The 15,712-nt window shown below is 45.4% G+C and overlaps 1 protein-coding gene across 4 annotated transcripts in view; it reads left to right on the plus strand.

Annotated features, from left to right (window-relative positions):
* The first annotated feature begins 14,930 nt into the window (after positions 1-14,930).
* The window catches only part of RGS17 (regulator of G protein signaling 17), a 138,557-nt gene continuing 137,775 nt past the window's right edge, over positions 14,931-15,712 (plus strand). Inside the window, exon 1 of one of the 4 annotated variants that reach the window (XM_070074600.1) lies at positions 14,931-15,114. The gene's annotated coding sequence lies outside the window, so the exon portion shown is untranslated. Of the gene's footprint in view, positions 15,115-15,298; positions 15,621-15,712 lie in introns of those variants that run through there. The other 3 variants (XM_051854220.2, XM_051854221.2, XM_051854222.2) reach the window with 3 other exon arrangements.

Here is a 15,712-nt window from a genome sequence, read left to right on the forward strand (position 1 = left end):
AGTGCCCAGATAATTAAGGAATCTGCCCAAGATATCATCAAGGAGTGAGAAAAAGAGATTTGACAAAGCAAGGTTTAAAACTATAATTAGGGGGAAAAAAGCTGTGACAACTCAATATTCTAACAAATTGAGACTGCCAAAGACATGTTACAGACTAGATGTTTTGTGGATACAGAGGAATGGGTTGTGTGATCCCACATAAGTAGATAACATAAAGTTCAAGTCCAAAACTTGTAGGATCGTTGCTCCTACATCAAGTGCTATAGCTCAGCCACTCTTTAATTTAGATAATTTATATAAGCTTTAATTTTCTTGTTTACAAAATGTATAATAATTTTTAAGTATAAGGGTTTGCTTGATTTTTATTACAAAAAGGTTAACAATTGGCTGGCGCCGTGGCTCAATAGGCTAATCCTCCACCTAGCGACGCCAGCACACCGGGTTCTAGTCCCAGTTGGGGCGCCAGATTCTTTCCCGGTTGCCCCTCTTCCAGACCAGCTCTCTGCTGTGGCCCAGGAAGGCAGTGGAGGATGGCCCAAGTGCTTGGGCCCTGCACCCCATGGGAGACCAGGAGAAGCACCTGGCTCCTGCCTTCGGATCAGCGCAGTGCGCCAGCCGCAAGCGCGCCAGCCGCGCCAGCCATTGGAGGGTGAACTAACGGCAAAAGGAAGACCTTTCTCTCTGTCTCTCTCTCTCACTATCCACTCTGCCTGTCAAAAAAAAAAAAAAAAAAAAAAGTACCTATTTTACAGAGTTGTGAAGATTTAATCAACTTTACATCCAAAGAATTCACATCAAGACTGTTGACACATAGTGAGCTCTCACTGAATGTGAATGTGACTCGGTGAGGGTTGGGGTGACTGCTGGAGACAGTGATTCTTGGTCTGAAGTATGAGCAATGGTTAGTCAAAGGGGATGTTGGTGATGGTGGCATGGGAACGTCCTAGGCGGTGGGAACCGTGAGCCAGAAGCATGACGACAGAGGGGCCTGGGGCAGATAGTGTGCAATTTGATGTTGCTGGAGCATAAATTGTGAAGAAAAAATGTCTGATAAACAGACGCAAGGTTACACTGTGAGAAGTTTGAGTGCACTTCTTTTTAAAAATTTTTATTCAACTGGCAACATCACCGGGAAGCACTGCCATCCTTTTAGTATCATTATAATTCAATGATGGTAAATTGTGCATGACTTCACTGGGCACATGGCACTGTGCAACATGTTGGAGTCGCATGTGTGAACAAGCACCTGCCTACAAGACACAATGTTTTATGAGTGAGAAGTTCAAATAAACAGTCAACTACTAATATATGTTATGATAGACCAGAACAGGGTACCATGAGAGGCTGGGACTCATATCCAGGCCTCTGGGATCAGAGAGGGCTTCCCTCACACCAGCAATTTTTTTCTTATATTCTCATGGCCCTCATTTAAACATTAGGGAAAGGAGGAGGACAAGAAGGAGATAAAGATGTGCTAAAATAGATTGTGTTTGTGGTATGTGTCAGAGCAAGGGTGACAGTCCACATGAAATACTATTTAATCCTCACAACCCTATAGGACATCTAATTATTATTCCCATTCCAAAGATGAAGAAATCAGAGGTAAATCATCTTGCCAATGACACCAGCTAGCGAGTGGGATAGGAAAACTCCTGCTTCACTGAGATTAACACCTATCCCAGGCTATAAGTCATTGCACTACATTCTCTGTATTGCAGCAAAATGTCTATACATTGAAGGTCATTATCACAATTGACTATACATCTTCACAGAATTGTCTCTGGTTGACTCATGTCTTACTGGACTATGTGATTCTCTACCTAGTACCTAGAGAATAGAGTCTACAGATTATTCACTGTTTATCTGCAGTGCTGTCCCCCACAGAGAGATGACCCATAGTCAGGGCTCAGTAAATGTCAGTTTGCCTACATGAAAGAAAACATGAATAAGTGAATCCGTAAATTAATGAGTTAACTTAAAAACTGAACACAGGGGGAGAGTCACGGAACTCAGAGTGGATGATGACAGCAGGTAATAGGCGAAGGGCCAGGCCAGGATGGCAAGGTGCCAGCATCATAAAGGTCCAACCACAGGCAACGGGCACATGTCCCGGCAGCCAGGCAGTCTCTGTGTCAACAGACTTGGCAACAGGAAACGGATGGCAAACCAGGCAGGCAGGTGGTTGGCACCAAGTTTGGAAGCAGGAAGCACTATCACTATATAAGACCTCATTCCATTCAAGGACTTGGGTAATAAAGTGGCATTCCTATCCCCAACAATAAAAGTGAGTATTCAAAGATATGGGAACTGAGACAAAGACAAGGGCTGAAGCTGGCTTACAAGGCCAGGGCTGTGCCAGCAGGAGAAACTGGTAGATGCTGAGCCACAGGCTATGCATGCAAGCATCTCTGGATTTCTCTGCCTGGGATCTCTCTTGTCTTTGCACCAGAAGGTTTTTTAAGCCTGTTTATAGTAATTTATTGGTCTCAGCTGTGGAGATCAGAGGGTTCCAGGAGCAGGAAGTCAAGCAAATCCTAACTAAAGCAAAGTTTCTGTGATTAGGAGAAATTCTGCGGGGTGATCCTTGATTCCTAAAATTCTTTTACACCACAAGCAGATAGCAAATCTTACAAATTTTACCTTGAAACTACATCCAGCATGTGATTTCTCTTTAACACTTTCACTGCTACATTCTGATCCTTGCCACCACTGTCCCTAAGTAATTGATTGTAATAAACTGCTAACCACTCTCCTGTTTCCTGTTCTTCCCTGCTCTTTCTATCCTCAGTGCAGTGGCCAGAGTTACCCTATTCCTATCTTGCCTCGTTTTCTATTTGGTCACTAACTCTCTCAGGTACACCAAGCAGCTCTTTATAAAGTTGTGTTGCATATGCAATGCAAATACCTTCTGGTAGGTTACTGCTTGTCTTCATGGAGTCCCTCCTTTGAAATCTCTAACAGATCCCTGACTCCCCTGAGTATAAGTGAGTTTCCCTAAGCCATAGATAGTACGTGCTTCCATTTTTCCCGCCCTTATCTCATCTTTTAGCCTTCCCCTCTCTTCCATGGTTTGAATGTGTCCTCAAAAGAGTCCATGTATCAGAAAACAAATCCCCAAATTCATGTTTGTGGTATTTGGAAGTGGAGCCTCTGGGTTGAAATCACAATTAGATGAGGTCACGGGAGTGGGACCACCATGATGACATTATTAGAACGGGAAGAGACTCAAGCTGAGTCATGTGATGACCTTTCTTCACATTATGTGCAGCAAGAAGACCCTCAACTGGGGCCAGCACTGTGGCATAGGGGGTTAAGCCTCTACCTGTGGCACCAGCATCCCATATAGGCACTGGTTCGAGTCCCAGTTGCTCCACTTTTTTTTTAACTTTTATTTAATAAATATAAATTTCCAAAGCACAGCTTTTGGATTACAATGGCTTTTCCCCCCTATAACTTCCCTCCCACCCGCAACCCTCCCAACTCCTGCTCCCTCTCCCCTTCCATTCATATCAAGATTCATTTTCAATTATCTTTATATACAGAAGATCAATTTAGTATAAATTAAGTAAAGATTTCAACAGTTTGCACCCACACCGAAACACAAAGTGTAAAATACTGTTTGAGTATTAATTATAGCATTAATTCACATTGTACAACACATTAAGGACAGATATCCTACTTGAGAAATAAGTGCACAGTGACTCCTGTTGTTGACTTAACAATTGACACTCTTGTTTATGGTGTCAGTAATCACCGTAGGCTCTTGTCATGAGCTGCCAAGGCTATGGAAGCCTTTTGAGTTCGCCGACTCTGATCTTATTTAGACAAGGTCATGGTCAAAGTAGAAGTTCTCTCCTCCCTTCAGAGAAAGGTACCTCCTTCTTTGATGGCCCATTCTTTCTGCTGGGATCTCACTCACAGAGATCTTTCATTTAGGTTTGTTTTTGTTTTTGTTTTCGTTTTTTTTGCCAGAGTGTCTTGAATTTCCATGCCTAAAATATTATTCTCATGGGCTTTTTTTTTTAGCCAGTTGCTCTACTTTCAATCCAGCATCCCTGCTGATGTGCCTGGGAAGACAGTGGAGGATGGCCCAAGTGCCTGGGCCCCTGCACCCACGTTGGAGACCCAGAAGAAGCTCCTGCCTTTGGATCAGCCCACGTCTGGCTTTTGCAGCCATTTGGGGAGTGAACCAGAGGATGGAGGACCTCTCTCTCTCTGTGTCCTTCACTCTGTCTCTGGCTCTGCCTCTGAAATGAAATAAATGAATCTTCAAAGGAAAAAAAGAAGACCCTCAACCAAATGCCAAGCATATGCAAGTACCATGCTCCTTGGACTTCTGGTCTCCACAGTCATGAATCAAATAAACTTCAATTCCTTGTAAATTACTCGGCCTCAGGGATTCATTTATACAAGGCCAGGGCTGCCTCAGCAGGGGAGAATGACAGAAAATGTCCTCAGATACTCTCCATGTGTTCACTGCTGTTCTGTTCTGGGGCCCACACTCTCCCTTCAGGGCCCTAGCTGTAGATGGCCATCTGCTGGAATCCTTTTCCTCCAGAGAGCCACTAACTCCATCTCTTGTTTCTGCAGGCCTGTGACTCCAGCAGCACCTCGGTGAGGTCGTCTATGAGACCCTGTGTGTAACTGCAGAATCCCTTGCATCTCACAGGTTTTTTATCACCTTTTCCTAATTCATTTTCCCCCCTTAGTTCGTTCTTTAAGATTTGTTTGTTTATTTGAAGGTCAGAGTTACACAGAGAGAGAAGAAGAGGCAGAGAGAGAGAGAGAGAGGGAGGTCTTCCATCTGCTGGTTCACTCTCCAACTGGCTGCAATGGCCAGAGCTGTGCCAGTCTGAAGCCAGGAGCCAGGAGCTTCTTCCACGTTTCCCACTTGGGTGCAGGGGCCCAAGGACTTGGGCCATCTTTCACTGCTTTCCCAGGCCACAGCAGAGAGCTGGATTGGAAGTGGAGCAGCAGGGCCTTGAACCAGCACCCATATGGGATGCCGGCACTGCAGGCAGCTGCTTTACCCACCATGCCACAGTGCCAGCCCCAACCCCTTATTTCTTAAAATCATCTAATGTACTATATATTTTACATATTGACATCACTTTTGTCTGTCTCTATCATTAGAATATAAGCTACATGTGGGAATAGATATTTGTTTTGTTCTTTGCTGTATCTCCAGTGCCTAGAACAGCACTTCCCATATAGTCACATAATAGATGCATGCTCAATATATACTGACTAGGGTACTGCTGTTGTGGCACGACAGGTTAAGCTACTGCTTGTGGTGCTGGCATCCCATATCAGAGTCCCAATTAGAGTCCTGGCTGCTGTGCCTCAAATCTACCTCCCTGCTGATGTGCCTGGAAAGCAGCCAAAAATGGCCCTCGTACTTGGGTCCCTGCCACCCACTTGGGAGGCCCAGATGGAATTCCAGGCTCTTGGCTTCAGCCTGGCCCAGCCCAAAGATTTCAGCCATTTAGAGAATGAGCCAACAGATGAAAGATTTATCTCTTTCTGTCTCAGTGTGTGTGTATGTGTGTGTGTGTTTGTATGTCTTCCTTTCTCTGTCAGACTGCATTTCAAATAAATAAACAAATAAATAGCAATTCGGTACAGTTGGAATGGAGATGACACATTTGCCATACCTGTGATTTTAATTACTCCCCACCACAATGTAGTCTCAATATACATTTAAAACCTTACGACCAGGGTCTGTGCTGCGGTATAGAAGGTTAAGCCGCCACCTGTGGAGCCAGCATCCCCTATTGATGCCAGTTTGATTCCTGGCTGTTCCACTTCCAATGTAGCTCCCTGCCAATACACCTGGGAAAGCAGTGGAAGATGCTCCATGTTGGAGACCCAGAAGAAGCTCCTGGCTCTTGGCTTCGTTACAGCCCAGCTCTGGCTGTTGCAGCCATTTGGGAAGTGAACCAGCAGATGAAAGATTCTCTTTCTCCCTCTCTGTCTGTTTCTGTCTCTTCCTTTCTCTCTCTCCCTCTCCTCCCCTCCCACTCTCTTCTCTGTAACTCTGCCTTTCAAATAGATAAATAAATCTTATTTAAAAAACCTTAAACTTAATATAACTGAAAACTGTAAGCAACACTATTCAAATTTTCCAATGCATATCATGTAATTCTTATTAACAAACATGCATCTCTGATATCATTTTACAACTTCCAGCTCACAAGTCCGTCTACACATACCATCTTATACAAATGGTCTCCATTCTTTGCAGGTCCCTACAAGGGCCCCAATCACCCTCAAACACTGAATATAATTTCTGTAGACTAAATGCAACTAACCCTTTTATTTCTTATGCTCTCATTTATTTGTGCAATCTTCATGAAGCCCTGCACATGCCTTGGATATTTATTAAAGATTTATTTATTTATTTGAAAGGCAGATTTACAGAGAGGCAGAGGCAGAGAGAGAGAGAAAGGTCTTCCACCCACTGGTTCACTCCCAAGATGGCCGCAACGGCCGGAGATGAGCCAATCCGAAGCCAGGAATCAGGAGTTTCCTCCAGGTCTCCCATGTAGGTGCAGGGGCCTAAAGACTTGGGCCATCTTTTACTGCTCTCTCAGGGCATAGCAAAGAGCTGGATCAGAAGTGGAGCATCAAGGACTCAAATCAGTGTCCATATGGGATGCCGGCACCACAGGTGGCTACCGGCTACACCACAGTGCTGGCCCCATGCCTTGGATATTAAGGGAGTTTAATAAGTATTTTCTACATGGCTACTGATCAAAAGCATAAGAAACTCCCTATGTAAACATGTTATTGGGGGGGGGGGGTTCCTGGTTCAACTCTAGCACTGTATGCTTGGGATCCAAATTCCTATCAATGTGCCTAGGAGGGAAAAGAAGGGAAAAGATTATGGCTCAAGTACTTGAGTTCCTTCTATCTACATGGAAGACGACTCACATGGCGTTTCCGGCTCCTGGCTTCAATCTGGAACAGCCCTTGTTGTTGCAGGCATTTGAGAAATCAACTAGCAGATGGAAGACCTCCCTCTCTCTCCCTCTGTCTCTGTCACTCTACCTTCAAGTAAATAAATAAATCTTAAAAAATAGTTATATCCTAAATCTCCCCTTCCATGAATTCTTATTGCAAATTTGCAAAACCGTTCTAAACTAGTTCCATGCAAAGCAAACTCGTAGTGTGTTACTTCAATAGGCCACTTTGATCATTTGTAATTTCTGTGCTGTGCAGTTGAGAATTCTGATTATAATATGCACAATTCCTTTCATCATTCTCTGGCCTAACTCCCAGAAAGGAAAAAAAAAAAAAATACTAAATTATCTCAAGTGTTCTCACTGATTTCCTTTGGCTACATCATGTATGTAAAGCCTATTTTACCTGAATTATAAATCCACAAGGTTAGGGATGATATTTCCCATTGTATTTTTGTTCACCACCATATCCATGCTGAGGCTTTCTAAGGGCTTAAGTGAGTGAATGAGTGAGCAAATGGATGAACGAAACTTGAACAGGCGATTGCGTGCTATTGAGCAAGTTTTACTGGTGTTAAAATGTGTACATCTAGGTGAGACTGTGCAAAGAATTTTCATATATTACTTTAATTCAGAGAAAATCAAGAAACTAGGAGTTGTTACCACAACTTTTGCAACATGAGCACAGACCTGGTTTGAGCACAGATGTGTATTTCAAGATGAAACTTTAAGATTAGTCACCTGGGCTTCTTGATACTGAAGATCTTTAGGAAGTTACCAGTTTCCGCACACATACACAAAGATCAGCATCAACTTTACACCTCTCTGAACTTGTTCTGCCCTGAGCCAAAGCACAACCAAGATTCTGGAAACTACTGCAAAATCAAACCACTGCTTCCTTTATTCCCATCAGACTCCAGAAGAAGTTCTGGGAAGTCAGAAGCCTGTTCCACAACCCAGAAACCATCACTATGCACTTTCACAAATCTCAGGATAATATAACATTCACTGTTAAACTCTGGAATCCTGCTGCACTCACCAGCAATCTGATGATATCAATTCAATGTCATTTTGTTCTCTAGGTGAGAGAAATATTTTGCTATTCTTCCAAAGAAGAGCAGAGAATTGTTGTCCAACAACAGTTCATATAATTACATACTAACTCGGAAACTTTGCTTCATTCTATATATTTGGGAGACACCACTATCTTTTCTTTTTGTCTTCTCATCTCCTTCAAAGATTGATGAAGAAACACAAGTATTTTACTTCTAAATAAGATGGCTAGGAGGGACCTGTCTCAAAGTTAGGGTTAAAATGAGTTCGAGAAACACAGTAAGACTTGCTTGCTAAGTACAGAAAATGTGTGCTTAAGAAGTCATATTCAAACCATCCTGCCTAGAGAAGTTTGCCTGATGGCAACAGTCAGTATTTCCCAAATTCAACTTTTTTTTCTTTTCCTTATGTTTTCAAAGGTAAAGGATTGCTTTTAAATAGATGAACATGTGAGGAGAAAGAATGAAATTTAAAGGTGCTATACAGTTTCTTCCTGGAACAACCTTCAAAGGTAGCAAATTCTCTGAGGTAAATTCCAGGTTTCCTAATGATAATGAATCCCCCCAACTACTAGTAAATGTTCTTTTTTATTTTATTTTATTTTGACAGGCAGAGTGGACAGTGAGATAGACAAAGGTCTTCCTTTTGCCGTTGGTTCACCCTCCAATGGCCGCCGCGGCCAGCGCGCTGCGGCCGGCACACCGCACTGATCCATGGGGTGCAGGGCCCAAGCACTTGGGCCATCCTCCACTGCCTTCCTGGGCCACAGCAGAGAGCTGGCCTGGAAGAGGGGCAACCGGGACAGAATCCGGCACCCCAAACGGGACTAGAACCCAGTGTGCTGGCGCCGCTAGGCGGAGGATTAGCCTAGTGAGCCGCGGCGCCGGCCAGTAAATGTTCTTCAAATAGTTGTATGTTCTGTCCTATTCTAGTATTTCTTGTCTGCAAATATCTCATCTGCAGATCTTCTCTCTGTGCTACTATGAAGGCATTCCACCAAACTTGCTACAGCATCTAGATCCTCTCTACTTGAAAAACATGTTCATTACAGCATGGATACGCTCATGACAAAATGCTGTTTTCCATAATTACCACATAGCTATTTAATGATGATTAGCTCAGTGAGCTCTAAAATTATGTGTAGAGAGGAGAGAATGGATTCATATTGCCGAAAAGAACAGAAATCCTTTCCTAAGTCAAATACAACAATTTTATATAACATTTATATATATACATATATATATAACATTTATATATTTTGAAAAAAAAACCACTTGAAGACAAATGATAGGCTTTTTAAAAAAAGATTTACGTATTTATTTGAGAGGCAGAATTGCAGAGAGGCGGGGCGGGTGGGGGGAGATAGTCTCCCATCCGATGGTTCACTCCCCAAATGGCTGCAACAGCTGGAGCTGGGAGGATCCAAAGTCAGGAGCCAGGAGCTTCTTCCACATCTCCTACACGGTGCAGGGGCCCACGGATTTGGGCCATCCACCACTGCTTTCCTAAGTCATAGCAGAGAGCTGGATCAGAAGTGGAGCAGCCAGGCCTCAAATAGGCACCCATATGGGATGCTGGCACTGAAGGAGGAAGCTTTACCTGGTATGCCACAGCATCAGCCCTATGATGGGCATTTAATACACATTCATGAAGTCCATTGGATAATTATTGACCTCATCATCATTTGATGTCAATGACGTTGCACATATCTCCTAAGACCAAGGTATCCACAGAGACTGCAGGTGATTAAACTCTTACAAGGTGAAGGCCACGAAACCTGTGTAGTTGGCTCTACCCATTCTATCAACTCTCCAGTGGCAGGAAAAATGGCCAGTTTTTAAAATACGATCATTGAATACCTTGGCTAATGCATAAGGGATTACACAGAAAACCATAACCATTTCTTGTAAGTAAAGATTTCTTTATTATCAAGTATGCTTGCTTTACAGTTCTGGTTCTGGAAATTTTACCCTGGCATCCAGTTGAAATCTGTGTGGCTGCATTGAACCTTCCTTGCAAAGTGATCTACCTACGCACTGCTGAAAAGACAGACACCAATGGACAACAATTAGGATCCAAGAAGCAGCATCAGCAAAAAATAAAGAACACTTTTTCTACCTTTGTAATGCACTCATTCATTCCTTCATTCATTCATTCCTCACCAAATATCGACTGACTACCATTTGCCAAAGCATGTTCAGGGCACTAGAGATAAAATAGTGAAAAGTGGAGACACAGCTCTAGAGATACTTTATTTTAGCAGAGGGTGGGAAGAATAAACACACTCAAGCTGATTTGGGTAGTGAAAAGGTTTTTAGAAAATAAAACAGGGGGATCCAGCAGAACAGATTAGACTGGGTGGTCAGATCAGGGCTTTTCGAGGAGGTGATGTCTGAGCAGACATGTGCATGCTATTGAGAAGTCCACCATGCAAAGATCTAGAGATACAATTCTGGATAACAGGAATACCAGGTACCAGAGGGCACTTCAAAAAGTTCATGGACAATTGAGTCCAAATATATGTTTATTTGGGTATGAAAGTAACCTGAGACCCATGCATAGTTTCTATCATAATATGCACTTTTTAAAGAACCTTCCCAAGACTCCTCACATACTGAATTTATTCATGAAAGTTAAAGAAATAGACTTGTGTGGCTAGTACACAAGTAATTGTAGTCTAAGGGAACATCCTATAAGAAAACTAGGCTGACAGGGGATCCCAATACAATCCCATCAAGGTGGCATGTACCAATGCCATCTCACTAGTCCAAGTGATCAATTTCAGTTCACAACTGATCACACTGATAGGTCTAAGAGTCAAAGGGATCACACAAACAAGTCTAGTGTCTGCTAATACTAGCTGATAGAATAAAAAAGGGAGAGAACGATCCATCATGGGAAGCGGGATACACAGTAGACTCATAGAATGGCAGATGTCCTAAATAGCACTCTGGCCTCAGAATCAGCCCTCAAGGCATGCGGATATGGCTGAAGAGCCCATGAGAGTATTTTAGGCATGGAAATCCAAGACACCCTGGAAAAAAAAAAAAAGAAGAAGAAGACCTAAATGGAAGATCTCTGTAAGTGAGATCCCAGTGGAAAGAACGGGTCATCAAAGAAGGAGGTACCTTTCTCTGAAGGGAGGAGAGAACTTCCACTTTGACTATGACCCTGTTGGAATAAGATCGAAGTCAGCGAACTCAAAAGGTTTCCATAGCCTTGGCAACTCATGACTCGAGCCTAGGGAGATTACTGATGCCATAAACAAGAGTGTCAATTGTTAAGTCAACAACAGGAGTCACTGTGTACTTACTTCTTATGTGGGATCTGTCCTTAGTGTGTTGTCCAATGTGAAGTAATGCTATAACTAGTACTGAAACAGTATTTTACACTTTGTGTTTCTGCGTGGGTGCAAACTGATGAAATCTTTACTTAATACATACTGAATTGATCTTCTGTATATAAATATAATTGAAAATGAATCTTGATGTGAATGGAATGGGAGAGGGAGCGGGAGAGGGGAGGGGTGCGAGTGGGAGGGAAATTATGGGGGGGAGCCATTGTAATCCATTAACTGTACTTTGAAAATTTATATTTACTAAATAAAAAATAAATTACAAAATGGAATATCCAAAAACAAAACAAAACAAAACAAACAAACAAAACAAAAAAAACTAGGCTGAGACAATATTGTGAAGAACCTTGAGAGCTGCAGTAAAGATTATGGGCTGCATACAATATGCAATCAAAACCAATTGGAGAGTTTTAGGCAAAAACATACATTCTGTTTATAGATTGCTCAGCTGTCATTTGGGGAGTACGATGTTTTGGGGTTGAAATAGAAGACACAAACAAGATGACAAAAGAGGTGAGAGATGGTAGTAGCTTGCACTAAGGTTATAGCAATGGAAAGAAGTAAAGTTAATGATTTGGGGATATATTTTGTAGGTGAAGAAATCATAACTTGCAAATTAATGAGATCTAAGGATGGAAGTAAGAGACAAAACAAGACTGACTTTTTTGGATTGAGTAACTGGGTAGAACAATTTGAATAAAAACAGGTTTTCAGGGAGAGGATATCCAGAGTTCTTCCTAGATGCCTGTTAAACATGATAATTATAGTATCTACCTTGAAGCATGACTGTGAAGACAGAATAGTGGTACTGTATGTGAAAAGAATTTAGATCTGCCCCAAGCATGTAGTACTTATTCAATAAATATTAGCTATTGTAACTACTTTTCAAGCAAAGATGTAAAGATAGTTGAGATCATTAAAAAGCTCAGAGTTAAAAAAGATAAAAAAAGTCAGAGATTATGATTGAAGATACAAATCTACAAGTTATAGGATTCAGTGCTGCTCAAACTATTTTGGGTTGAGTGATTTATTTTTTTATCCATCATGGACCAATACTGCAGTGGGATAACACACCCACTCCCAAATTCAAAAACTGAAATCTGGGGCCAGCAGTGTGGTGTGGCAGATATGCGGTGCCAGCATCCAGTTCAAATCCCGGCTTCTCCATTTTCAATCTATCTCCTTGCTAATGCTCCTTCAAAAGCAGCGGATGATGGCCCAAGTACTTGGGCCCCTATACCCATGTGGGAGATCTGGATGAAGCTCCTGGCTCCTGGTTACAGCCACTGCGGTCATTTGGGGAGTGAATCAGAGGATGGAAGCTCTCTTTCTTTCTTTTCTCTTTCTTCCTCTTTCTTTCTTCCTCTCTCTCTCTCTCTCTCTATATATATGCATGTATATCACTTTCAAATAAAATAAAATCAATCTTTTTAAAAACTACTGAAATCCTAACTCCCCAAAGCAATGGTATTAAGAGGTGGGACCTGGGGCCGGCGCTGTGGCATAGCGGGTAAAACTGCTGCTACCTATAGTGCCCACATCCCATATGGTCGCTGGTTTGAGACCCAGCTGCTCCACTTCCAATCCAGCTCTCTGCTGTGGGCTGGGAAAGCAGAAGATGGCCCAAGTCCTTGGGCCCCTGCCCCCACATGGGAGACGTGGAAGAAGCTCCTGGCTCCTGGCTTCAGATCAGTGCAGCTGCGGCTGTTGTGGCCAATAGGGCAGTGAACCAACGGAAGGAAGACCTCTTTCTCTCTCTGCCTCTCCTCTTTCTGTGCAACTCTGACTTTAAAACAAACAAATAAATCTTAAAAAAAGAGGTGGGACCTTCAGAAGATGATTGAGTCATGAGTGTGGATCCCTCTTGGAGTTAGTGCGCACATAAAAGATCCCATTGAGTTCCCCTTTACCATGGTAAGACAGAGCCAAATGATAGCAACCCATGAGCTGGGACTGGGCCCTCTTCAAACATCCAACCTGCCTACATGAAAAAATTTTTATTTACTTAAACATGTAAAAGTATATTTATTTATTTATTTATTTATTTGGAAGGCAGAGTTAGAGAGAGAAAAGGACAGAGAGAGAGAGAGCAAATCCATCTACTGGTTCACTCCCCATGTGGCCATATGGCCAGGGTTGAGCCAGACAGAAGCCAGGAGCCAGAAGCTTCATATGGATCTCGCACGTTGGTGGCGGAGGCCCAAAATTCTTGGATCACCTGCTGCTTTTCCTGGGCCATTAGCAGGGAGCTAGATTGGAAGCTGGCGGTCAGGTTTTGAACGGGTACTTATTTGGAATGCAGATGACCAAGGTGGTCGCTTTTTACCCACCAAACCAGAATATCCACATGGGATTTTGACTTCCGGATCTCCCCTACTGTGATAAGTGTCTGCTGTTTCTGTTAAAGCAGCTGAAATAGGGTAAGACAAATACTTCGGTAAAAGCCAACAAAAAAAAATGAATTACTTTAAAAATAAAACACTCAAAGTGAAATTGGCCAACACAGTTGGACGCCACGGCAAAGTCAAATTACTATAAAAGTTTCAAAATCTTAGTCTCAAGCCCTGTACTCACTTCCAATGGCACAGCCAATAAGGGGCAGCTTGCAGATCAGCACCAGTCCAGGGAACAGACTGAAGAAGCCAGTGCCCAAGACCTTACACATGTAGCTCAACAAAGGAGGCCTTGGAGACCACTTTGAGCCATAACTAACGTCAGGTTACCCGGCGTTGGTGGGGCGGGGGGACCAAGGTGCTCAGCAGTAGGCGGGACTGTCTGCAGGTGCACGCACACAAGCAGTGGGGAATTATGCAGATTGACAAGTAATCTATTGTAATTAGGTGTAAGAAAAAAGCCTAATCATTGCTGCAGGAACTCACTCCTCCTCGCACAGACGTGGTAACGAAAGAGAAACACAGCTTCCCCGCTTCGTCCTCACACACATGCGGGGAGACCCGAGCCAGCGCTCCCCAGGCTTAAGTATCAGAAGCTCCTCTAGCAGCCGGGCTCTGCACCAGAGAACAATTAACACACCTGACAGCCACCAAGCCGCCGCGTCATCTGCGTGTCTGGCTCAACACCCCGGCCCCGGGGGCGGACGGACGCCCGAGCCCACCACCCCGCTGGGGAGCACCTGCCAGGATCCCCAGGGAACCGGGTCCTGCTGCCGCGCGAGGCTGTCACCCCGCCGAGGGCTTTCCGCAAAGTCAAGTCCCCGGGACGCAAACTTGCCCAACTTTACCCTCCCGAGGCCCCACGCAGCGCCAGCTTCCGCCGCCAGCCCGCGCCCCGCAGGAGCTCCGAGCCTCCGCCTCGGGCGCCCGGAACGCGGGGCTGCGGGGAACAGGAACTTGAAAGAGGAGCCCGGGCGCCACGGCCGCTGTCCTCCAGGAAGGTCCGCGCGGGCGTCGCCCACGCGGGGCGGGGAGAGAGCGCGGGGAGGGGGCGGGGCCGTGACTCACACGGCCTCGCGCCCGGGGAACAAGCGGCACCTCCGGCCGCGCGGGGCGAGGGGCTGCGCCCGCCCGCGGGGCGCATGCGCGCGGCTCCCGCTCCCTGCCCGCCCACCCGCGCCTCCCCCACCCCTCCCCTCCGTCCTCGCCGCGCTTGGTCTCTCCTCGCCCGCTGGGTGCTGAAGTTGGGCGGATGGCAGCGCACCGGCTCGGCTAGAGCACGGAGCAGCCCAGCCTCGCGCCCCCGGACCCACCGCTGCGCTGCCCGCAGCTCCAGGCGACGACGGGGTAGGTGAGGTGTTGGCTCTGGAGCAAAGTCAATGACATCAAAAATGTCTGCTTTTTTTTTTTTTTTTTTTTTTTTTTGCACCGATGGATGGTTTTTTTTTTCCCCCAGGTGGTGGTGGTGGGGGCGGAAAGAGGGGGTGGAGAGTGCGCGCGGGGGAGGCTGCGGGGCGCGGGGGTCTCGGCACGGGTCGGGAAGTTGGCTCCCGCGTCGCCGCCGGGGCTCCATCCCTTCTTCGCCCCTGCAGCTGCTGCGGAAGGGCCGGGCGAGTGTTCTGCGCGCCCCGGGGATCGTGCTCGGGTCCCGGCTCTCCGCGGAGAGCGGAGCGCTCTCTGGGCGCCGACGCGGGGCGCCGGGGGCGGCGCAGCTCCGGCGGGGGCGCGAGGTGCAGCGGGCTTGTGGTTGGCTGGTTGGTTGGTGGAGAATCGGCAGGGTCTGGTGGAGCGGCCGCCTCGAGGGGCGGCGTCTCCTCGCTCATCCCGACTTTACCTTCGGGAGGATGCACCGCGCAGGTGGGGAAAAGGTGCGGGCGGCGGGGTTGCCGGGACGGACGCCTGCAGCCGCAGGGAGACCTGCGGGGGTGTGTGTAGGGGGCGCGGGTCCT

This window comes from Oryctolagus cuniculus, chromosome 5 (genome assembly GCF_964237555.1).
Source record: "Oryctolagus cuniculus chromosome 5, mOryCun1.1, whole genome shotgun sequence".
Classification (NCBI taxonomy): domain Eukaryota; kingdom Metazoa; phylum Chordata; class Mammalia; order Lagomorpha; family Leporidae; genus Oryctolagus; species Oryctolagus cuniculus.